Source organism: Pinus tabuliformis, chromosome 6, assembly GCF_031772625.1.
Source record: "Pinus tabuliformis cultivar Carrire ecotype Pingquan chromosome 6, CPIR1, whole genome shotgun sequence".
Classification (NCBI taxonomy): Eukaryota; Viridiplantae; Streptophyta; class Pinopsida; order Pinales; family Pinaceae; genus Pinus; species Pinus tabuliformis.
In genome coordinates, this window is record NC_142292.1 from 1,227,993,873 (window position 1) to 1,228,020,523 (window position 26,651).

The 26,651-nt window shown below is 35.3% G+C and overlaps 1 pseudogene; it reads left to right on the forward strand.

Moving 5' to 3' along the window:
* The first annotated feature begins 19,672 nt into the window (after positions 1-19,672).
* Positions 19,673-26,651, forward strand: part of LOC149263120 (suppressor of mec-8 and unc-52 protein homolog 2-like) — a 49,977-nt pseudogene continuing 42,998 nt past the window's right edge.

Sequence of the window (26,651 nt, forward strand, 5' to 3'; positions counted from 1 at the left end):
AATTTGTCTCATATAATACTCAAAGGCAATCATGAATACATGTTAAGTTAAGTTAACTAGAATTCTTGCTCAACAATTATTTCACCATTGCATTCTGGAAATAAACTTTGTTATGCAGCAATGAGATCAAGGTAAATATTTGTAAGAATAAATAAGAGACACAGCTAAAACATTAACTGTTTACTTTAGTTCATCCTTTATGAAAACACATCCAAAAGCATTGATATTAAACTTGAATAACGAGAGTAGTAAAATAAAGCTTGTGGAATGAAATTGAAAATTAAAAGACTGAAAAAGAAAAGGAGCTACGAAATGAAATTGTGAAATTATCGAAGATCAAACTCAGACCAAGCAACTAAAATGCAACAAAAGAAAGTTAAGAGGTTTGGGGCAGCAGACTGGCTGGTGGGCCCAACCATCTAGCTCGTTACCCTTGCAACGATTAAGTCACAATATTTAGAAAGGTATGCAAAAACAAAATTACTCAGAGGTGATTTCCAAATAAACTCATTTCAGAGTAGAAACCATAATTCAGAATTTAATGCCAAAGAACTTCTTTTCAGAAGTCTTGTTACAAATTCATAAAACAATGTTGCGCCGGTTCTAGTGGTCCCCTCGAGGGATCATCCCACTAGTGCGTAGCTCCTCCCTTTTTGCACAACAAGATCGATTCCCTCCTCCTGCAAACAAATATGATTTACATAATACAATCTGTCATATCCAAAAAAACCTGAGCCTTCACACCTACGTGACTCCTTCATTTTATGATGTTATTTCATGATAATTTTGGCTCTATTCCTTACCAAACAACATGGATATTGAATCCCAACTGATATTCATCAATAGAATATCAGTACAACCATTTAACCATTGAAGGAATGAAGAACTGGCACGAATTTCCCAAATCTGTCCATTTTCTACAACTTTGGAAAAATTGGTTTTTTTTTAACAAAATGCCTCCAAAGAAGTCTGCGTATCTCCTCAACTATTATGAATTTCAGAAAAATATTTGGATGAAATCTAGCTTGTTATATTTGAAACAATAACCTCTCTCAAAATTTTTGGTTTCAGATTCATTGCCTTGGAAATCATGCATGAAAATGACTGTTTGAAATTTGCGATACTAAAATTCTGGAAAAACAATGTATTTTTAGAAAACTGCCTCAAAGACCGTTATGTAACTTTTATAACATTACGAATTTTAGAAATTGATTTGAAGATTTGTTAATTTTCTATATTGGGACCAAAACCCATGTTCCATAATTTCTCTATTTGCCTTGACCTGCACGGAAATCGAGGCAGAAGTTAGCATTCTGGAAACTATTGTGAATTTGGGGCTAAGGCATTAATTATTCCCTAAACATAAAACCATACGACCTGGGTGTATATGAGCTTATGTGGAAGCGTTCAAACACAATTTTGAACAAAAACCTCTTTCATATTTCCCTAGAGATGTGTCAATGTATGAAAGCCCCAAAGTAGTGCAGGCATGTTGGTGCAGGCAGAGCTGGCGCGGGAACAACTAGTATAGGAACTGCTACTATAGGAATGTTAGCACCTTCCACAAAAGAGCCTGATACTAATGACATTTTCATATTAAATTAACAAAACAAGAAGGGTTCATAGATCAACAACTATCAGCTCTAAATGCCTCTAAATAATAACATAATAATACGTAAAATGAATAGTAATTTTTATAGACACTTAGTACAGCCATAAAATTATTCAATTAAATCATGAAAATTTGGATAAAGTGGAGGCTCAACACTCCCCCACGCTGACCTTCTTTGATGTCCTCATGCAAGCCAAACCATAAGATTATAAAACCATGGAAGAAGGCAGGGGGGATGTTTAAATATCATACTATGCTTCCCGATAAAAATGTCAGCAAGAAATCTCAACAAGGAAATATGAAGATATCATGGTATGTCATCATTTTTAAAGCATTCATTAAGTCTACAACATCACTATTACAGTGCCAACTAAAACCATGTTACAACCCTTATGAAAGTATCGAGTGCAGGAATGATAAAATTGCAACAATATTAGGTACAGGAAAGCAATGCTTTGTACCATACATTATGGAAAAAGAGTATTGCACCTTTATGATAAAGATCACATACTTGTTGTCCCGTTTCAAATGAATCCCTGCTTGTCATAGATTTCAGAGCTCTTATTTCTGTCCAGAGTCTTATTAACAATCATGATAAAAAAATCAAATCTTTGTTGAAAAGGTGCAATTTCAAGAAAATTACCATAAGATTCCTGCACCTAATACAACAATCATGTACCTAGGTCACATAGTGCTTATTTAGAGGCAACCACAATCAACACACATTGTTGTCCAAGAAAATTACCATAAGATTCCTGCACCTATTACAACAATGATGTACCTAGGTCACATAGTGCTTATTTAGAAGCAACCACAATCAACACACATTGTTGTCCATCAACACCTAGTGAGTAATCATCGTTGAGCAATTCATCACTCTAAATACCATAAAAAATTAAGTGAGTTATGATACCAGAAAAGGGAGATAAAAATAGAACAAAATGACACCTTCCTGGACCAATCAACAAATTGAACACTCTAAATTTGTTGTCATGCAGATGCGAAAGTAAATTTCTCCTTAATCCAGTACAAAGAATTACCTCCACTAAGGGTACCACATCATTAAATATTCCTAATTTTTGAAAGATAGAACTCAAAGAATCATGCTCAAATCATCTTAAAACCATTATCCAAGAAATAACATGATGATTTTTAGGGAAAGATAAAGATAACCAAGTAAATCATAGTATGCAATTATCTTTATTACCATAGACATGGCCCTGCTTCCCGCAGGTGTCTATAACCTCAGCAGGGATGTCTTTTAACCCAGCGAAATGCTTGTGTCCCACTTACTAGATATAGATTCAGAGTTATCTTATTTAATTTTAGAAATTAGATGAAGGCCACTGTCCTGGCTTGGCAACCAACTGATGGCAGTGCCACTCACAAGAAGTAACACGAATGAACAGGTCGGCTCATGATGAGACCTCCTGTCTTCTAGCTTTTCAGCTGAAAGTCATTACTCTGGCTTGGTGACCAGCAGTAGTAATTTCATGCATGTTATGTCTCATGATCGTGGTAGGTCGGCTCATCACGAGACCTCCTATCCTCCCCCAAATCTTTTATAAATTCTGATTATAATTAACTTCAAATGTTACTTAATAAGTGGGGAGGCAGATCTACTCCATAAGAGTATGGGATGGCGTGAAACGTTTTTAATGACTAATCATTACTGGCTAGTTCCTCTACCCTAAAGACATTAAAAATATCCCAAATAATGACTGAAAGATTCTTTAAGTTAATAACGCTAGTGTTCTCATGAATAGTTTATTATGATATTTACAAGAGTGTTCCACCATAGGGGGCTCTCCAATAGTACCTTCTAAGGGAAACTGAAAATATATATCTCAGATGACAACTTCATTAGAGTGGTTAATCATGGTTACTTTTGCAAAATCATGAGGTATTAGAGTGAATCATACTCAACAAGATTTGTCACCAATGTGTGTGTCAACAACCAATGTCAATCAAAAGCAGTTTCAGTGGCTATGCTTTGAAAGTCAAAACCCCAATTGCATTGTTGTAACAGCTTTATTCATGGAATTTCTTTATTATTCTACCCTACTCTACCTTAAGAAGCAAAAGACTCCCTTATAGGAGGACTTCCAGTGCAACGAAGTGCGCAACAAGAGGATAATCACATTCATGTTCAAATTTAGAAAGTATATGCGAGAAAATACCAGAACATGAGGTACCAACTGCATTAACTGACATGATGCTACAAAGTCTTGAATGATAAGGGAGGGATGAATACTAACAGTAATTCGAAACCAAGATTCTATGGGGTCCATATAGTCTTGGTCATTTGATTCATGGGCAACATCTGGTGTATCATGCAAATCCTCCAATTTTCTTTGTTCATCCTCTAAAGTGCGGGCTGGAATAGGTTGGTGTTCTTCAATCTCTTCTTCTCATGGCTTCTCCTCACCAAGTATGATCCATAGCTTCTCGGTCTCCCTAGGAAGATATTCTGGTTCTTCATGATTCTCTTCTTCTAGGGGAGTAGACCGATTTCTAATTGATGCCAAGATGTGTTCTTTTTGTGAAGCAGAGACCCAAGCTTCTGCCAGAATTTGAGATAGTTCTTTGAATAGCTTCACACTTTTTGGGATTTTCCTTCTAGATGGAAATTCTTGTCAGCACCTGGATGGAGAGCGAGGGGTTCTTTTAACACCTAAAAAACTCAAAAGATCAATTCCAGTACAAAGAAAAAAACCAAGATTGTAAACTAAGGAAATCACACTTGCGGAAATTAAATAACCTCTGTTGCAAAAAAAAACATCACACTTTGCAGAAAGAAAAATTACTCATAAAAACTAAATTGCAGTAAAAGAAACAAATTAGGCATCACACTTTGCAGTAAAGGAAATCACTCATTTGTAGAAAGGAAAGCCTGGCTTGCGAGCTCTCTGGGAATGTCATCCAGTATGCTTTAGCAAGCAAGGGGAATCTCGTTAATCTAGAAACTGAATTTCAAAGGAAACGGAAAAGAATGACAAATCGTTGAGGCCTTATCCTCCAACGCCTCCCCGAAAACCACGCCAAAATGTCGGGAGATATAAATGCAAGATTTACACCAACATTCAATTTGTCAATCTGGGTAAGTAAACTTAGAGGTGTAGCACAATATATGCCAGAATATGACTCAAGGATTTGTTAAATAAAAACCAAGGTCCTTCAAGAAATTCAAAAGGAGCATCATTCAGCAAAAATAAACAATACTCTTCAAAGCAAAGTAAACACACTCTAGGAATCTACTTCTAGCTCCTCTTCTGGGTTGAGTTAACTCCTGCAATAAGTCTTCCTCAGTTGTCCAGGGGACAAGGGAATGTAGGCCCCGCTCAAAAGAATGTGATTCAAGAAATAAAGAATGCAAAACCTCTTAAAACATTATTGCTATGTTCCAAACATGAAATTAAACTAGAAATCACACGGCAACTTCATTCCAACTAATCTAAGGAAATAATCGAATGTTTTAAAAAGAATCAAGATAATAATGCACTGCTTCTCTTAAAGACAATCCAGTACTTTAGTTATAAGAGAAATATGAAATAAGAACCAATATATAATTCGTGTTGTTTACTCTGATCTTATTAAATACTTCCTTATCATATATGCAACATTTAATTATAATGAATAATTTTGTGAGCGTTTTGCCAACAAGTTTCACAATGTTTGTTTATGCTAACCCGGGCATATGCTTGCAAAAGTGCAAGAATAAGTGTTTTTCTACAAAAGTGCAGGAATCTGTCTCATATAATATTCAAAGGCAACCATGAATGCATGTTAAGTTAAGTTAACCATAATTCTTTCTCACCAATTATTTCACCATTGCATTCTGGAAATAAACTTTGTTATGCAGCAATGAGATCAGGGTAAATATTTGTAAGAATAAATAAGAGACACAGTTAAAACATTCACTATTTACTTTAGTTCAGCCTTTATGAAAATACATCCAAAAGCATTGATATTAAACTTGAATAACCAGAGTAGTAAAATAAAGCTTGTAGAATGAAATTGAAAATTAAATGACTGAAAAGGAAAAGGAGCTATGGAATGAAATTGTGAAATTATCTAAGATCACACTCAAACCAAGAAACTAAAATGCAGCAAAAGAAAGTTAAGAGGTTTGGTGCAACAGACTCGCTGGTGGGCCCAACCATCCACCTCGTTGCCCTTGCAGCCATTAAGTCACAATCTTTAGAATGGTATGGACAAACAAAATTACTCAGAGGTGATTGCCAAATAAACTCATTTCAAAGTAGAAACCATAATTCAGAATTTATTGCCAAAGAACTTCATTTCAGAAGTCTTGTTACAAATTCATAAAACAATGTTGCATTGGTTCTAGTGGTCCCCTCGAGGGATCATCCCACTAGTGCACAGCTCCTCCGTTCTTGTACATCAAGATCGATTCCCTCCTCCTGCAAACAAATATGATTTACATAAAACAATCTTTCATATCCCAAAAAACCATCCTTCACACCTATGTGACTCCCTCCTTTTATAATATTCTTTCATGATAATTTTGGCTCTATTCATTAGAAAACAACATGGGGATTGAATCCCTACTGATATTCATCAATATAATATCACTACAACTATTTATCCATTGAAGGAATGAAGATCTGGCACGAATTTCCCAAATATGCCAATTTTCTACAATTCTGGAAAAATAGGTTTTTTTTTTAACAAAATGCCTCCAAAGAAATCTGTGTATCTCCTCAACCATTACAAATTTCGGAAAAAAATTTGGAGGAAATCTAGATTGTTATATTTGCAACAATAACCTCTCTTATAATTTTCTGGTTCAGATCCATTGCCTTGGAAATCATGCCCGAAAATGACCGTTTGAAATTTGAGATGCTAAAATTATGGAAAAATAGTCTATTTTTAGAAAACTACCTCAAAGACCGCTATGTAACTTTTAGACCATTACGAATTTTAGAAATCGATTTGAGGCTTTGTCAATTTGATATACTGGGACCAAAACCCATATTCCATAATTTCTCTATTCACCTTCACCTGCACAGAAATCGAGGCAAAAGTTGGCATTCTGGAAACTGTTGCGAATTTGGGGCTGAGGCATTAATTATTGCCTAAACATAAATCTGTACAACCTGGGTGTATCTGAGCTTATGTCAAAGTGTTCAAACACAATTTTGAATAAAAACCTCTTTCATATTTCCCTAGAGATGTGTCAATATATGAATGCCCCAAATTAGAGTAGGCATGTTGGTGCAGGCATGTTGGTGGAGGCATGTTGGTGCAGGCAGAGCTGGTGTAGGCACAACTCGTATAGAAACTGCTACTATAGGAATTTTATCACCTGCCACAAAAGAGCCTGATATTAATGACATTTTCATATTAAATTAACAAAACAAGAAGAGTTCATAGATCAACAACCACTGTCAGCTCTAAATGCGTCTAAATAATAACTTAATAATGGGTAAAACGAATAATAATGATTTTAGACACTTAGTATAGGCATAAAATTATTCAGTTAAATCATGAAAATTTGGACAAAATGGAGGCTCAATAGTTGTTTCCTTGAGAATTGGCCCCTTTCAATTAGGGAAATTCCACAATTGGAATTTCACAATCCTCATAGGAATTCCAATGACTACATTCACCACCAGTACAATTCAAATCATTATACAACTAATAGTAAATTGTCACTGAACTCCAATCTCAACTGGGTAACCCTCAGATCTTACATGCATGAGTTATTTATGAGTGAATCATCAATTAGTTGGTTGATCACTACAGGCAACCATGTACTCTTATTTTTCTGAACTAAGTGCAACTAATCTCTTCCTCTTGTTGTACTAAGACACTGTTGTTGAACCAATACTGAATATTCCCCTTGATTTTCTCTTCCTATCAGATGGACTCCCTGCCCAATCTGCATCTATGAAACCTTGAAGCTTCACTCCCTCTATTCGTCTGTACCAAAGACCAAACTTAGTGGTGCCTCTGAGGTATCCCAACACATGTTTAGATTCCTTCCAATAGATTTTGGTTGGCTTAACCATTGCTTGACTAAGTTGGTTAACTACAAAACATATTTCTGGCCTTGTGTTCACAAAATAAATAAGTGAACCGACAAGATTCCAATAAATAGTAGCCTCCATTACTTCACCTGAAGCAACATCTTCCTTCCTTCAGTTCCCTGCTAGGGGAGTCTCCATGGGTTTGTTGTTGTCCATGTGGAACTTCTTCAATATCTCGTTGGTATACTTTCCCTAAGAGACAAACAGTTCCTCATCTCCTTGCCATACTTCCATACGAAGGAAATAATGCATGAGCACCAAGTCCTTCATCTCGAATTCTCTTGTAATATCCTCTTTGCAAGATTTTACCTGATTCTCATTACCTATTAGAATTAAATCATCGAGATATAATACTATAATCAACCATTTACCTTCAACCATAATATGGTAATGGTTTTCATCTACTTCACTTTTAGTGAAGCCCAACCTGGTGAAATAGTTGTCAATTCTGGTGTACCAAGCACAGGGTGCTTGTTTCAATCCATACAATGCTTGGTTGAGTCTGCAGACATGCGAATCTCTGTTGAAGGTCTCAAATCCTTTTGGATTCTCAATGTACACCTCTTCCTCAATCACACTGTTGAGGAATTTTGTCTTCACATCCATCTCATGTATCTTCCATCCCATCTACGTTGAAAGTGTTGGAATAGATCTGATTAAAGAGTACCTTGATATTGGAGCATAGGTCACCTCGTAATCAATTCCCTCCACCTGAGAGAAACCTCTGGCCACAAATTTGGCCTTGTGTTTCTCCACACTCCCATATGTTGCTTTCTTTACCTTGTAAATCCATCTAGAACTCACCACTGACTTGTTTGTTGGTCTTGGGACCACTTCCCAAACACTATTTCTGATAATGGAGTCATATTCCTCAACCATGGCATCAACCCATATTGGTTTCTACACTGCTTCCTTGAATGAGGATGGCTCAATCTCTACACTCTCGCTCATTAGAGACATGTAGCCAATGTACAGATTTGGTGACCTCCTCTGTCTGTGTTGTAATGTGGGTGCTCCAACATTCTCTCTATCATCATTCATTAATCTATCAGCCTCTCTCGTGTGCTTCCTTCCATCTCTGGAAGTCTCTGCATGAGTGGGTTCTTCCACTCTCTGCTCCTCTGCATGTGGCTACTCCACATTATCCTGAGGTTCTTCCTTTGGAGCTAAAATCTCCTCTTCTCCATGCAACTAAAGCTCGCTCTCAAGGGAACATCTCATGGCCTTCTCTTAATCGAACTTCACATCTCTACAAACCACTGTCATTGTGTGAGATGGCAAGTACACCCGATCGTTGTGAGTTGTATCAGTGTACCCCCCAAATATACCCAACTCAATTGTTGGTTCTATCTTTTTCCTTGCATCCTTGGTAACATGACAGTAAATTGATGTACCAAAGATCTTGAAGTGTGCCACATCTGGTTTCTTAGTTGAAAAATCTTCTTCTGGTGTACTCATCCCAAGAATCTGATGAGGACTCTTGTTTTCATGCTTCAACCCACAAGTGCAATTGTAGGCCCTGATCATGTAACATCGTTTGTGTAGCTCCCACAATAGTTATGTTCCTCCTTTCAGCCACCCCATTCTGTTTTGAGTTATGGGGTGCTATTAACTCCTGTCAAATTCCTTCTGATGCATAGAAGTTATTGAATTCATTCGACACATGTTAGCCACGGTTATCGCTCCTAAGAGACGTCACTTTCCTACTAGTGTCTTTCTCAACAAGTGCTTTAAATTCATAAAATTTAGCGAACGTCTGATCTTTTATTCTGCATGAAGCAAATCCAGCACTTGCGAGATAAATCATCTACAAATATTACATAATACTTGTGCTTGGATGTGGATGCTGTCGAGAACAGACCACACAGATCTGAGTGAACTCTTTCAAGGATCGCTTGTGCTCAACTTTCCTTATCATGAAAGGTGGCTTTAGTGTACTTCCCCATTGTAAACCCTTTGCATGTATCTCTCTTCTCTAGTCACACCCTTGGAAAGTCTCGTAGAAATCTGTTGCGTGATATTCAAATCTCTATGGCGCAAGTGACCCAATCTTCTATGCCACAACTCACTGATGTCTCGGCTCTGCACCTTCTCTGCTTTTGTGCTCAAAGTTGTACAATCTTCTACATCCAATTTGTAGAGGTTCTTCACCTAAACCTTGATCTACTTCACTTGTCTTGAGACTATGTGATGAAGGAAAGCCTTTCCTTTTTTAAATATCACATCGTAGCTACAGTCCTCCAACGTAGAAACTGAAACCAATTTCTTGTTCAAACTTGAAACATACATGACATCTTTTAATGTGAGAGGAGAACTAGAATCCCTCTGAAAAGTAACAGTACCAATCCCGATCGTGCTATACCTTCCATCATCTCCCATTTCGATGTGCATCTGGAGGTCCTTCTCCTCGAAGTCACTAAAGAAATATTATTTGTTAGTCATATGGAACGAAGCTCCACTATCCAAATACCACACATTACTCATCATCGATGTCACCATGCAAGCGATGAGGGTGAAATCCAACTCCAATTGTGAAGAAATATCTTCACCTATCGCTCCTCCTAAGGGATTCTTGTCGACCTTCTTGTGCAGACAATTTGTGGCATATTGTCCCATCTCATGACAGTGACAACATTTAATCTTCAACAAGTCCTTCTTCTTGTGGCCTTGACTGCAATATGATTTGGAATGGGACGACTTACCTTTCCCTTCCTTTTCCTTTATAGCAAAAGTACAGTTCTCCTCATCATCATGCTTGGATGAGGATCCATCTTTGGTGTTCTATCGAATCTCTTCTTGCACCAAGTCGGACCACAAATGCTTCCACTCTGGTATATTTTCCCTCTCATTTACCGAATCCTGGTAGTTGTGCCAGCTCTTGGGAAGGCCTAGAAGTGCTAGGCTAACCAAATCATCTTCAACAACTGTAACACTAACACTTCCAAACTCATCTCGAAATTGGGTGAACTTGGTCAAGTACTTTGGTATTTTGTCGCCCTTCTCCATCTTGAATTTTTTGAGCTTGTACTTCAATGCTAGCTTCCTGTACTCATTATTTTTTTGAAACAGGTATGTCAAGTCCTTATACATTTCATATAAAGTCTCCTTACATGGAGGTTCGAGACAATATTATCTCGAACTTCTTCTAGGATAATCATTCTCGCCTTTGCAACACATTTTCTCCACTCTACCAGATCTTGAACGTCAGTTGCTAGAGGCTTAGGAATATCTTTATTGATGAATTCTTTAAGCATGTTTTCCTCCAACATTACCTCCATCCTGTCCTTCCAAGTGATATAGTTTGAACTACCCTCAAGGGCATATTCAAGTCTCAATCCGTAGAATGACACCCTGCTAGCTCTGAAGTATGATACTTCAAATTCAATTTCACATGCAAAAGAAAAAATCGTATTCTCCTCTTCTAGATTGATTTATGCTCTAATACCATGTAGAAATTCCTTGCAGACTCAAACTATTAATTGTAATTTACTAAAACAATAAACTTGAATCTACTCAACTCATCAACGAAAAAAATTAAACGATTGTGGAACCACAAAGCATACAAGAGAAAGAATTCAATCAACAAATTATACAATGATTTCCTGGGGAAATACACAGCTAAAAACCCTTGTTATCTATATATTCCATTAGTCCGAAAAGATGAGAAGATTACAATGCTTTTCTCAAGCCCGAGCAACCTTTGCACTGTCTCTCTCTGGCTCACAGCTTCCTAGACAAGCCCAGGACAATACTTAACCAATTTTTCGCTTGCCCAAGTCCCTATTTCCTTGCGTTGTTGTTGGGCGGTATAAATGCAATATTTACACCAACATTTAATTTGTCAATCTGGGTAAGTAAACTTAGAGGCGTAGCATAATATATGCCAGAATACGACCTCATGGATTTGTTAAATAAAAACCAAGCTCTTGCAAGAAATTCGAAAGGAGCTTCATTCAGGAAAAGAAAACAAGACTCTTCAAAACAAAGTAAACACACTCTGAGAATCTACTTCTAGCTCCTCTTCTGGGTTGAGTTAACCCTTGTAGTAAGTCTTCCTCAGTAATCCAGGAGACAAGGGAATGTAGGCCCCGTTCAAAAGAATGTGATTTAAGAAATAAAGACTACAAAACCTCGTAAAACATTATTGCTATGTTGCAAACATGAAATTAAACTAGAAATCACATGGAAACTTCATTCCAACTAATCTAAGGAAATAATCGAATGATTTAAAAATAATCAAGACAATAATGCACTGCTTCTCTTAAAGACAATTGAGTACTTTAGTTGTAAGAGAAATATGCAATAAGAACCAATATATAATTCTTTTTGTTTATCCTGATCTTATTAAATACTTCCTTGTAATATATGCAGCATTTAATTATAATGAAGAATTTTGTGAGCGTTTTGTCAACAAGTTTCACAATCTTTCCTTATGCTAATCTGGGCATATTGATGCAGGAGCATCAAGGCCAATTTTCATTTTAATGATGTAAATAAAGGGGGTGTGACATTTTTATTATTTTATTAATTAAATTGTTAGATAAATTATATAATTGAGGATTTTGTAAATATTCTTTTATTAATTAAAAGGATATGAGAGAAATAGATTAGGAGGCAAATTTGGGATTAGGAATACTATGTATGGGACTTTGTTGAGTCCACACATAAAATATAGATTTAGTTGAGGATTGGGTGGAGAGACTTTTGGAGTAAATTAAATGTATTATTTGTGTAGAAATATGAGTGGTTTTTGTGAGGAAAAGGAGACTGGAAGAATCGCAGAGAGAGTGCGAGTGTGAGTAGTGAGAGGGTTTTCTCTTGGGAGTGTATATCGAGCTTGTGTGATATTGCATTGGAATAGTTAAAAACATAACTTGGGTGCATACTGTATCTCCAGGTGTGAATAAATTTAGTTGGCAGAACCAGACCTGTGGTAGCGATATATATAATATCTATTGATTAATAGTGTTCAACATTGTTTTGAAGGTTTTATGTCAGATCTGCGTTTTTCTAACTAAGAGAATAGAAATCTTCCCGGATTATTAAAAGTCTTGATTCTGATTCATATAAAGGGGCTTCATGAGAGCATCATTGGGTGTTATATGAACTGTGTGCTAACTTCATGGAATTGGGCTATTGGGTTTTCTCAAAGTTGAGATTTATGTAGTGTGACAGTGTGTTGTGCAGAGGCGATGTGGATGCGTTGAAATGCCGAAGAAAGGTGTTTTACAGTTGCGAATTGGAGTGCTTGTATACGTTGTGTCAATTCAGACATAACTGGTGAATGATTCGAACCATATGTTGAAAGGCTTCCGCATGTAAACGGTAGTGTGTGGAATTCGCCAGACATTGAGATTTTGATTTGGGCAGATGCTGAGATTGCATTTTTATATGCATGAAGACTAAGTTTTTGGGTTGGCGGGGTTACCTGCTATCATTTTTGGTATCAGAGCATAATTCTGATTCTCAACTCCTACAATAAACTCAGTTATCTGTCCATCACTTAATAAAAACAATTTGTCATTATCAGCATTTATAACAAATTGATCATCATCATGTATCATCCATGCATTCATACACAACTTGTCAGTTTGAAAACTACAAGTTTCAACAGTTTCAACTGTTGGTTCATATACCAGCTCCTCAAGTTGACCCTTTTCTTTATTCACAAAAACTTCCTGTGTTGTAATAGCAAAAGCATCACTGCTTTCTTCTTCAAAGTAATTATCTCCTGAAAGATTCTTTTCCATGCTTGTGACAGCTTCACAAGATTGTGCATCCTCCTCAACACCTGTAATCACATCACAATTGTCAGCTATACAAACACAAGAGTTCACATTATCCAGTTGATCTGGATCAACCCAATAACTCAAGAAATCACCAATGATCTCCTCCTCCGTTTCATCAATGGAAACCTCCTCTTCCAACTCAGCTGCTCTGAGTTGCATACATCTCAACTGTACATCTATCATCTGCTCGAACTTTCTCTGGAAATACTTCACAAAATTTTCCATACCTTCACCAGCTCTTGACCAATCATCAGCTGGTCCTTCTCTTTCTTCACCAATATTTCGATTAGACTCCTCTATCTTCATTTCCTCCTGAGATCTTGCATGATCTTGTCTCCATTCACTTATGCCATCCTGTTCATTGCATTTGTGTAGCTTGCATATCAAATTTAAAACTCTGATCTTCCTTTCAATCATTCATCATACATTCAAAGAAGCACACTTTAATTTTCAGCAAAACCTTCTGTCTTCATTCAGAAAACAAACATTCTTCAATCTCAACAGAACCTGCTCTGATACAAAAAATGATAGCGGGTAACCCCGCCAACCTGAATCTCAGTCTTCATGCATATAAAAATGCAATCTCAGCATCTGCCCAAATCAAAATCTCAATGTCTGGCGAATTCCACACACTACTGTTTACATGCGGAAGCCTTTCAACATATGGTTCGAATCATTCACCAGTTATGTCTGAATTGACACAACGTATACAACCACTCCAATTTGCAACTGTAAAACACCTTTCTTCGGCATTTCAATGCATCCACATCGCCTCTGCACAGCACACTGTCACACTACATAAATCTCAACTTTGAGAAAACCCAATAGCCCAATTCCATGAAGTTAGCACACAGTTCATATAACACCCAATCATGCTCTCATAAAGCCCCTTTATATGAATCAGAATCAAGACCTTTAATAATCCGGGAATATTTCCATTCTCTTAGTTAGAAAAACACAGATCTGACATAAAACCTTCAAAACAATGTTGAACACTGTTAATCAATAGATATTATATATATCGCTACCACAGGTCTGGTTCTGCCAACTAAATTTATTCACACCTAGAGAACAGTATGCGCCCAAGTTTATGTTTTTAACTATTCCAATGCAATATCACACAAACTCGATATACACTCCCAAGAGAAAACCCTCTCATTACTCACACCCACACTCTCTCTGTGATTCTTCCAGTCTCCTTTTCCTCACAAAAACCACTCATATTTCTACACAAATAATACATTTAATTTACTCCAAAAGTCTCTCCACCCAATCCTCAACTAAATCTATATTTTAGGTGTGAACTCAACAAAGTCCCATACATAGTATTCCTAATCCCAAATTTGCCTCCTAATCTATTTCTCTCATATCCTTTTAATTAATAAAAGAATATTTACAAAATCCTCACTTATATAATTTATCTAACAATTTAATTAATAAAATAATAAAAATGTCACACCCCCTTTATTTACATCATTAAAATGAAAATTAGCCTTGATGCTCCTGCATCACATATGCTTGCAAAAGTGCAGGAATAAATGTTTTTCTGCAAAAGTGAAGGAATTTGTCTCATATAATACTCAAAGGCAATCATGAATACATGTTAAGTTAAGTTAACTAGAATTCTTGCTCAACAATTATTTCACCATTGCGTTCTGGAAATAAACTTTGTTATGCAGCAATGAGATCAAGGTAAATATTTGTAAGAATAAATAAGAGACACAGCTAAAACATTAACTGTTTACTTTAGTTCATCCTTTATGAAAACACATCCAAAAGCATTGATATTAAACTTGAATAACGAGAGTAGTAAAATAAAGCTTGTGGAATGAAATTGAAAATTAAAAGACTGAAAAAGAAAAGGAGCTACGAAATGAAATTGTGAAATTATCGAAGATCAAACTCAGACTAAGCAACTAAAATGCAACAAAAGAAAGTTAAGAGGTTTGGGGCAGCAGACTGGCTGGTGGGCCCAACCATCTAGCTCGTTACCCTTGCAACGATTAAGTCACAATATTTAGAAAGGTATGCAAAAACAAAATTACTCAGAGGTGATTTCCAAATAAACTCATTTCAGAGTAGAAACCATAATTCAGAATTTAATGCCAAAGAACTTCTTTTCAGAAGTCTTGTTACAAATTCATAAAACAATGTTGCGCCGGTTCTAGTGGTCCCCTCGAGGGATCATCCCACTAGTGCGTAGCTCCTCCCTTTTTGCACAACAAGATCGATTCCCTCCTCCTGCAAACAAATATGATTTACATAATACAATCTGTCATATCCAAAAAAACCTGAGCCTTCACACCTACGTGACTCCTTCATTTTATGATGTTATTTCATGATAATTTTGGCTCTATTCCTTACCAAACAACATGGATATTGAATCCCAACTGATATTCATCAATAGAATATCAGTACAACCATTTACCCATTGAAGGAATGAAGAACTGGCACGAATTTCCCAAATCTGTCCATTTTCTACAACTTTGGAAAAATTGGTTTTTTTTTTAACAAAATGCCTCCAAAGAAGTCTGCGTATCTCCTCAACTATTATGAATTTCAGAAAAATATTTGGATGAAATCTAGCTTGTTATATTTGAAACAATAACCTCTCTCAAAATTTTTGGTTTCAGATTCATTGCCTTGGAAATCATGCATGAAAATGATTGTTTGAAATTTGCGATACTAAAATTCTGGAAAAACAATGTATTTTTAGAAAACTGCCTCAAAGACCGTTATGTAACTTTTATAACATTACGAATTTTAGAAATTGATTTGAAGATTTGTTAATTTTCTATATTGGGACCAAAACCCATGTTCCATAATTTCTCTATTTGCCTTGACCTGCACGGAAATTGAGGCAGAAGTTAGCATTCTGGAAACTATTGTGAATTTGGGGCTAAGGCATTAATTATTCCCTAAACATAAAACCATACGACCTGGGTGTATATGAGCTTATGTGGAAGCGTTCAAACACAATTTTGAACAAAAACCTCTTTCATATTTCCCTAGAGATGTGTCAATGTATGAAAGCCCCAAAGTAGTGCAGGCATGTTGGTGCAGGCAGAGCTGGCGCGGGAACAACTAGTATAGGAACTGCTACTATAGGAATGTTAGCACCTTCCACAAAAGATCCTGATACTAATGACATTTTCATATTAAATTAACAAAACAAGAAGGGTTCATAGATCAACAACTATCAGCTCTAAATGCCTCTAAATAATAACATAATAATACGTAAAATGAATAGTAATTTTTATAGACACTTAGTACAGCCATAAAATTATTCAATTAAATCATGAAAATTTGGATAAAATGGAGGCTCAACACTCCCCCACGCTGACCTTCTTTGATGTCCTCATGCAAGCCAAACCATAAGATTATAAAACCATGGAAGAAAGCAGGGGGGATGTTTAAATATCATACTATGCTTCCCGATAAAAATGTCAGCAAGAAATCTCAACAAGGAAATATGAATATATCATGGTATGTCATCATTTTTAAAGCATTCATTAAGTCTACAACATCACTATTACAGTGCCAAATAAAACCATGTTACAACCCTTATGAAAGTATCGAGTGCAGGAATGATAAAATTGCAACAATATTAGGTACAGGAAAGCAATTCTTTGTACCATACATTATGGAAAAAGAGTAGCACCTTTATGATAAAGATCACATACTTGTTGTCCCGTTTCAAATGAATCCCTGCTTGTCATAGATTTCAGAGCTCTTATTTCTGTCGAGAGTCTTATTAACAATCATGATAAAAAAATCAAATCTTTGTTGAAAAGGTGCAATTTCAAGAAAATTACCATAAGATTCCTGCACCTAATACAACATTCATGTGCCTAGGTCACATAGTGCTAATTTAGAGGCAACCACAATCAACACACATTGTTGTCCAAGAAAATTACCATAAGATTCTTGCACCTATTACAACAATCATGTACCTAGGTCACATAGTGCTTATTTAGAAGCAACCACAATCAACACACATTGTTGTCCATCAACACCTAGTGAGTAATCATCGTTGAGCATTTCATCACTCTAAATACCATAAAAAATTAAGTGAGTTATAATACTAGAAAAGGGAGATAAAAATAGAACAAAATGACACCTTCCTGGACCAATCATCAAATTGAACACTCTAAATTTGTTGTCATGCAGATGCGAAAGTAAATTTCTCCTTAATCCAGTACAAAGAATTACCTCCACTAAGGGTACCACGTCATTAAATATTCCTAATTTCTGAAAGATAGAACTCAAAGAATCATGCTCAAATCATCTTAAAACCATTATCCAAGAAATAACATGATGATTTTTAGGGAAAGATAAAGATAACCAAGTAAATCATAGTATGCAATTATCTTTATTACCATAGACATGGCCCTGCTTCCCGCAGGTGTCTATAACCTCAGCAGGGATGTCTTTTAACCCAGCGAAATGCTTGTGTCCCACTTACTAGATATAGATTCAGAGTTATCTTATTTAATTTTAAAAATTAGATGAAGGCCATTGTCCTGGCTTGGTAACCAACTGATGGCAGTGCCACTCACAAGAAGTAACACGAATGAACAGGTCGGCTCATGATGAGACCTCCTGTCTTCTAGCTTTTCAGCTGAAAGTCATTACTCTGGCTTGGTGACCAGCAGTAGTAATTTCATGCATGTTAGGTCTCATGATCGTGGTAGGTCGGCTCATCACGAGACCTCCTATCCTCCCCTAAATCTTTTATAAATTCTGATTATAATTAACTTCAAATGTTACTTAATAAGTGGGGAGGCAGATCTACTCCTTAAGAGTATGGGATGGCGTGAAACGTTTTTAATGACTAATCATTACTGGCTAGTTCCTCTACCCTAAAGACATTAAAAATATCCCAAATAATGACTGAAAGATTCTTTAAGTTAATAACGCTAGTGTTCTCATGAATAGTTTATTATGATATTTACAAGAGTGTTCCACCATAGGGGGCTCTCCAATAGTACCTTCTAAGGGAAACTGAAAATATATATCTCAGATGACAACTTCATTAGAGTGGTTAATCATGGTTACTTTTGCAAAATCATGAGGTATTAGAGTGAATCATACTCAACAAGATTTGTCACCAATGTGTGTGTCAACAACCAATGTCAATCAAAAGCAGTTTCAGTGGCTATGCTTTGAAAGTCAAAACCCCAATTGCATTGTTGTAACAGCTTTATTCATGGAATTTCTTTATTATTCTACCCTACTCTACCTTAAGAAGCAGAAGACTCCCTTATAGGAGGACTTCCAGTGCAACGAAGTGCGCAACAAGAGGATAATCACATTCATGTTCAAATTTAGAAAGTATATGCGAGAAAATACCAGAACATGAGGTACCAACTGCATTAACTGACATGATGCTACAAAGTCTTGAATGATAAGGGAGGGATGAATACTAACAGTAATTCGAAACCAAGATTCTATGGGGTCCATATAGTCTTGGTCATTTGATTCATGGGCAACATCTGGTGTATCATGCAAATCCTCCAATTTTCTTTGTTCATCCTCTAAAGTGCGGGCTGGAATAGGTTGGTGTTCTTCAATCTCTTCTTCTCATGGCTTCTCCTCACCAAGTATGATCCATAGCTTCTCGGTCTCCCTAGGAAGATATTCTGGTTCTTCATGATTCTCTTCTTCTAGGGGAGTAGACCGATTTCTAATTGATGCCAAGATGTGTTCTTTTTGTGAAGCAGAGACCCAAGCTTCTGCCAGAATTTGAGATAGTTCTTTGAATAGCTTCACACTTTTTGGGATTTTCCTTCTAGATGGAAATTCTTGTCAGCACCTGGATGGAGAGCGAGGGGTTCTTTTAACACCTAAAAAACTCAAAAGATCAATTCCAGTACAAAGAAAAAAACCAAGATTGTAAACTAAGGAAATCACACTTGCGGAAATTAAATAACCTCTGTTGCAAAAAAAAACATCACACTTTGCAGAAAGAAAAATTACTCATAAAAACTAAATTGCAGTAAAAGAAACAAATTAGGCATCACACTTTGCAGTAAAGGAAATCACTCATTTGTAGAAAGGAAAGCCTGGCTTGCGAGCTCTCTGGGAATGTCATCCAGTATGCTTTAGCAAGCAAGGGGAATCTCGTTAATCTAGAAACTGAATTTCAAAGGAAACGGAAAAGAATGACAAATCGTTGAGGCCTTATCCTCCAACGCCTCCCCGAAAACCACGCCAAAATGTCGGGAGATATAAATGCAAGATTTACACCAACATTCAATTTGTCAATCTGGGTAAGTAAACTTAGAGGTGTAGCACAATATATGCCAGAATATGACTCAAGGATTTGTTAAATAAAAACCAAGGTCCTTCAAGAAATTCAAAAGGAGCATCATTCAGCAAAAATAAACAATACTCTTCAAAGCAAAGTAAACACACTCTAGGAATCTACTTCTAGCTCCTCTTCTGGGTTGAGTTAACTCCTGCAATAAGTCTTCCTCAGTTGTCCAGGGGACAAGGGAATGTAGGCCCCGCTCAAAAGAATGTGATTCAAGAAATAAAGAATGCAAAACCTCTTAAAACATTATTGCTATGTTCCAAACATGAAATTAAACTAGAAATCACACGGCAACTTCATTCCAACTAATCTAAGGAAATAATCGAATGTTTTAAAAAGAATCAAGATAATAATGCACTGCTTCTCTTAAAGACAATCCAGTACTTTAGTTATAAGAGAAATATGCAATAAGAACCAATATATAATTCGTGTTGTTTACCCTGATCTTATTAAATACTTCCTTATCATATATGCAACATTTAATTATAATGAATAATTTTGTGAGCGTTTTGCCAACAAGTTTCACAATGTTTGTTTATGCTAACCCGGGCATATGCTTGCAAAAGTGCAAGAATAAGTGTTTTCTACAAAAGTGCAGGAATCTGTCTCATATAATATTCAAAGGCAACCATGAATGCATGTTAAGTTAAGTTAACCATAATTCTTTCTCACCAATTATTTCACCATTGCATTCTGGAAATAAACTTTGTTATGCAGCAATGAGATCAGGGTAAATATTTGTAAGAATAAATAAGAGACACAGTTAAAACATTCACTATTTACTTTAGTTCAGCCTTTATGAAAATACATCCAAAAGCATTGATATTAAACTTGAATAACCAGAGTAGTAAAATAAAGCTTGTAGAATGAAATTGAAAATTAAATGACTGAAAAGGAAAAGGAGCTATGGAATGAAATTGTGAAATTATCTAAGATCACACTCAAACCAAGAAACTAAAATGCAGCAAAAGAAAGTTAAGAGGTTTGGTGCAACAGACTCGCTGGTGGGCCCAACCATCCACCTCGTTGCCCTTGCAGCCATTAAGTCACAATCTTTAGAATGGTATGGACAAACAAAATTACTCAGAGGTGATTGCCAAATAAACTCATTTCAAAGTAGAAACCATAATTCAGAATTTATTGCCAAAGAACTTCATTTCAGAAGTCTTGTTACAAATTCATAAAACAATGTTGCGTTGGTTCTAGTGGTCCCCTCGAGGGATCATCCCACTAGTGCACAGCTCCTCCGTTCCTGTACATCAAGATCGATTCCCTCCTCCTGCAAACAAATATGATTTACATAAAACAATCTTTCATATCCCAAAAAACCATCCTTCACACCTATGTGACTCCCTCCTTTTATAATATTCTTTCATGATAATTTTGGCTATATTCATTAGAAAACAACATGGGGATTGAATCCCTACTGATATTCATCAATATAATATCACTACAACTATTTATCCATTGAAGGAATGAAGATCTGGCACGAATTTCCCAAATATGCCAATTTTCTACAATTCTGGAAAAAAAGGTTTTTTTTTAACAAAATGCCTCCAAAGAAATCTATGTATCTCCTCAACCATTACAAATTTCGGAAACAAATTTGGAGGAAATCTAGATTGTTATATTTGCAACAATAACCTCTCTTATAATTTTCTGGTTCAGATCCATTGCCTTGGAAATCATGCCCGAAAATGACCGTTTGAAATTTGAGATGCTAAAATTATGGAAAAATAGTCTATTTTTAGAAAACTACCTCAAAGACCGCTATGTAACTTTTAGACCATTACGAATTTTAGAAATCGATTTGAGGCTTTGTCAATTTGATATACTGGGACCAAAACCCATATTCCATAATTTCTCTATTCACCTTCACCTGCACAGAAATCGAGGCAAAAGTTGGCATTCTGGAAACTGTTGCGAATTTGGGGCTGAGGCATTAATTATTGCCTAAACATAAATCTGTACAACCTGGGTGTATCTGAGCTTATGTCAAAGTGTTCAAACACAATTTTGAATAAAAACCTCTTTCATATTTCCCTAGAGATGTGTCAATATATGAATGCCCCAAATTAGAGTAGGCATGTTGGTGCAGGCATGTTGGTGGAGGCATGTTGGTGCAGGCAGAGCTGGTGTAGGCACAACTCGTATAGAAACTGCTACTATAGGAATTTTAGCACCTGCCACAAAAGAGCCTGATATTAATGACATTTTCATATTAAATTAACAAAACAAGAAGAGTTCATAGATCAACAACCACTGTCAGCTCTAAATGCGTCTAAATAATAACTTAATAATGTGTAAAACGAATAATAATGATTTTAGACACTTAGTATAGGCATAAAATTATTCAGTTAAATCATGAAAATTTGGACAAAATGGAGGCTCAATAGTTGTTTCCTTGAGAATTGGCCCCTTTCAATTAGGGAAATTCCACAATTGGAATTTCACAATCCTCATAGGAATTCCAATGACTACATTCACCACCAGTACAATTCAAATCATTATGCAACTAATAGTAAATTGTCACTGAACTCCAATCTCAACTGGGTAACCCTCAGATCTTACATGCATGAGTTATTTATGAGTGAATCATCAATTAGTTGGTTGATCACTACAGGCAACACCACACTACTAGACCTCCCACTAGTTCCTCTAACAGTTGGAACTATTTTAACTAACTTTAACTCGGTTAAATTGAATTAATTAATTACAACTCAAAATAAACTCAACTAGGGATCCTATAAATTAGGAGACACTCTACATGACTCAAGTTAGACCCTCAACTTGAACTAACTTAGCCAACTAAGTCAAATTAACTTGGTTAACTAATACAAGTTGTCATGAGATGTGGAATTACAATTTTATTCCTAATTTAATTCAAGGACAAAATTAAATTAGGATTTTCTTGTTGCATTTTCAACACATATTGACTCTAGCCATAATTGCGCACATTAGTAGTCTATCAGAGTTGTAATTTAGATCATCATTTTCAATCTTTGTTCCTTAGTGCAGATTTAAATAGATGAAATTTCAAAGAGCTTAAAATAAGTTTTATTTCAATTTAATAGTGTAGAGATTTCAAATTCCGTCAATTAGAATAGCATTTCAATTCATTGAAATAGAATAGGGTTTTAATTATGCTCATTGGAATAATATTTTCAATTCAGTTCAGTAGAATAAATTTCAATTTTTGTCAAGTGGAATAATTTCCAATTCAGTTTAATAACATAAAGTTTTCATTTCATTTCACCTTTAAGAATACAATTTTGAATAAAAGAACATGTGTGTAGAATTGATATGAGTTAATCCCGTTTGACTAGGATTTGCAATTTTCTTCAATAGATTAGAAATTATATTTTGTCTTAAATCAAAAATAAAACTCCTAGCATATATTGTGCACATGCAGTTCACAAGTACACGAACCTTGGTTTGACAATTTAATGACGTAATTTAACCATCAATTGAATTACCCAACACCAACCTCATAGAGCGTGGTATGCGTGGATTGGCGATTACTTCTAGGGTGTGGGCTTCACCAAGAGTGAGGCATACGTGAACCTGTACTACATTCAGATAAAGGGAGAACCTCTCATTTTGGTGCTTTATGTTGATGACCTATTTCTTACAGGTTCTGAGAGGATCATAACAGAATGCAAGATTGACCTAGTTACAGAGTTCAAGATGAAGGACTTTTGGTTGATGCACTATTTTTTTGGGTTTTGAGGTGTGCTAGAAAGAGGAAGATACCTTCCTTGGATAGGGAAAGTATACAATTGAGATCTTGAAGCGATTTAGGATGGAGGATTGCAGACCCATGGCTACACGTCTAGTGACCAACTAGAAGAAAGTTGACAAGTAAATATCAAAGGAAATAGACCCTACATTATACAAATAATTTATTGCCTCTCTTGTGTATCTAGTCAACACCATACTAGAAAAAAAAATCAGTTAACACCCTTAGATAATTCATGGTAGATCCTAAATGAGTTCACTAGGTAGCTACAAAACATGTGTCGAGACGTCTTTATGGCATAGTTCAGTATGGGTTGAGTTATATTCAGCAGGATGGAGTGAAGATGGAGGGGTGTATAGATGCATATTTGGTAAGAAGTAGAACTAAGAGAAAAACCACTCTATGATGTTCTTACAGTCTAGGATCAAGAGTTGTTTCTTGATTCATGAAGAAACATAGATCAATTTCATTATGTTTTGTTGAGGTTGAACACATGGCTGCCAACCTAGCAACCTATGAGGCCATTTGGATTTGTAGGCTCCTCGTGGAGTTGTTTGAAAAGAGTTGTAGCCAACTATCATTCACTATGAAAATCAGAGTTACGTCAAGATTTCTAACAATCCGGTGTTTCATGACAAGTCGAAACACATTCAAATCAGGAACCACTTCATTATGTGTGTAGAAGGTGATTGTGAAGCTACAATACATATTTACATATAAGCAGGTAATAAGCATCCTTAATAAGGCCTTGATGAAGTGCAAGTTTGTATTCTTCAGGGATAAGTTAGGTGTTGTGCAAAATACCTTGCTCGCTAAGGAGTGTTGAAACTATAGCTTGGAAGGTAATTCTACATTATTCAGGTGCCATGACATGCAGTCAGTCACCTAAATTCACTTCTAGAGATAAATTTAAATATTTCATAGGTCTAAACCTTAGGCTAAAATCAATAATTTAATTATTAACTTTATTCGCCAATTTTTTATAAAGTTAAAAAGGCCAATGATAGATTAAGTCATGACCATTGATCTCAAGAGTAGAGAACCAATCCCAACCCTCCATCTCTTTGGAGATTAGGTCAACCACTATGAAGAGAAAATCAAGTTGTTTAGGGGCATTCGATTTGGCATAAGAGAGATTGAGCATTCAATTGACAATAATAGGGTTGAACTTATAGCAAAAGAGGAACAACACACAAGTTGACTTTAAGAGCAATTGAAAGGGTGGAAATATCAACTCATACACCCATGAATTTTTAGGGCCAAATAGGTTAAATTTATTTTGTTGTATAGAATAATCTATGGGTCGAACATTTTGTTTTGGGCAGGATCATATAGGGAAGAGATTGAGTTTTTTGTTGATGTGATTTTTGGGGATAATTGCCCTTCTATAATTCCCATTTTCAGAAGCTAAATAGAGCCCAAGTTTGCTTGTTATCCCCACATTGAGGTTTCCAGGGTAAAATTGTGTCATATTGATTATGTGTTTGGTTTCATTGTTGTTTTTAATTTTTTTGTGCATGTTAAGTTAGGAACCAAATATGTTTGGTGTATAAAAATTAGGTGTAAATTTTATTTTCTATTCTAAACATATTTTACTAGGCATTAAATCTAAATATGGGTTCAAAAGAAATTAACACTTACTCTATAGGTGTAAAATTTGGATAATATTGTTGAGCCATATACAAGCCTTTCTCTGTAAAGGACTAATTCAACAATGGATATTCACTTCATTCAATTTGCCTTCATTAATGACATAAATGGACAATTTGTAATATGCCAATAGGTTACTTTAAATTCGAATTTATTTATTTTGAGTGTTATATCAGTACATGAATAAAGAACACCTATAGTTATGTGGCATGTTGTGTCTATTGTTATGTTTTTCTCCACAACAGTTATATCTTAACACAAACAAGCTATCATGGGAGATCAAATATATGGCAACCCCCTTCCTTTGTGAATTTACCTTTTATCTCTATAGTCTACTTGAGACTGAAGCAATAAAAAAGTTGACCCTACTAAGGGATCCTCTATAGAAGACTCCTTAACAACATTAGTATATTGAACATGACGTATACAACATGTGCGGATAACAAGCCAAACATTTGCCAGTAGATTTGAAAATAATAACAATTATGATTCCTCAAATCCTCGTATCAAATGATAGGGTTGATCCATGACATAAAAAAATGTCCTAACCATTTTCATGTTAGTTACTATGAATATTTAATTTCACCATCATCTTTATATCAATCGTTATAGATCCATCTTGACCACATATCTAGCAAGCACCGAGAGGCATCAAATCTCGTCAGGTGAAAAGCTCTTTCAAAGTATTGAAAAAAATGTATATTCCTTTTTGTTTTTGATTACTAGTATTGATCCATCTTAAGCATGAATCTAGCATGCGTTGAGAGGGATCAAATCTCTTCAGTTGAAAATATCTTTTAGAAGTCAAAAAAAAATATTAAATATTAAATATTAAATATTAAAGAATATATATATATATATATATATATATAATTAAATTATATTATATTAAATTATATTTCCATCTTTCTCATTCATTGATGGATCTCAATGAATGAATTCAGACATTTTATTTGTGGACTACATTGTCCACTTTAAAGAGGTTATTTTGTTATCAGTGTATTTTTAAGTATACATCAATATTACTTAGTCTTGCATATTAAAATATATTATTTATGACCTACAATGAATTTTTTTATTATTATGAATATGTTTAAATTCCACATATTAATTTTATAATAAGAATTGAATGAATTACAAATATCCCACTTCTTATTCTTATTATGAAGCATTTGATATTATTTATTTTGTTTTTTAACTTTCAAACATTTTATTAAAAATGTATTGTATACATTAAAATATTTTCTTTTAACATTTTCTTTGTATATATTGATATATATGAATTTGATATTGGAATAAGTTAATTAACATAGATCTTCAAATAGTTTGTCTAAATCATGTGTTAAAATATTTTTGAAAAGTATAAAGTTTAATTTTTCTCTTTTTAAAGTTGATATGAAATTATATTACACCATTTGGACATGAAATATTTTATTTATAACAAGAGAGAGTGAAGTATTTTTACTACATTGGTTGTAATACCAATAAAAAA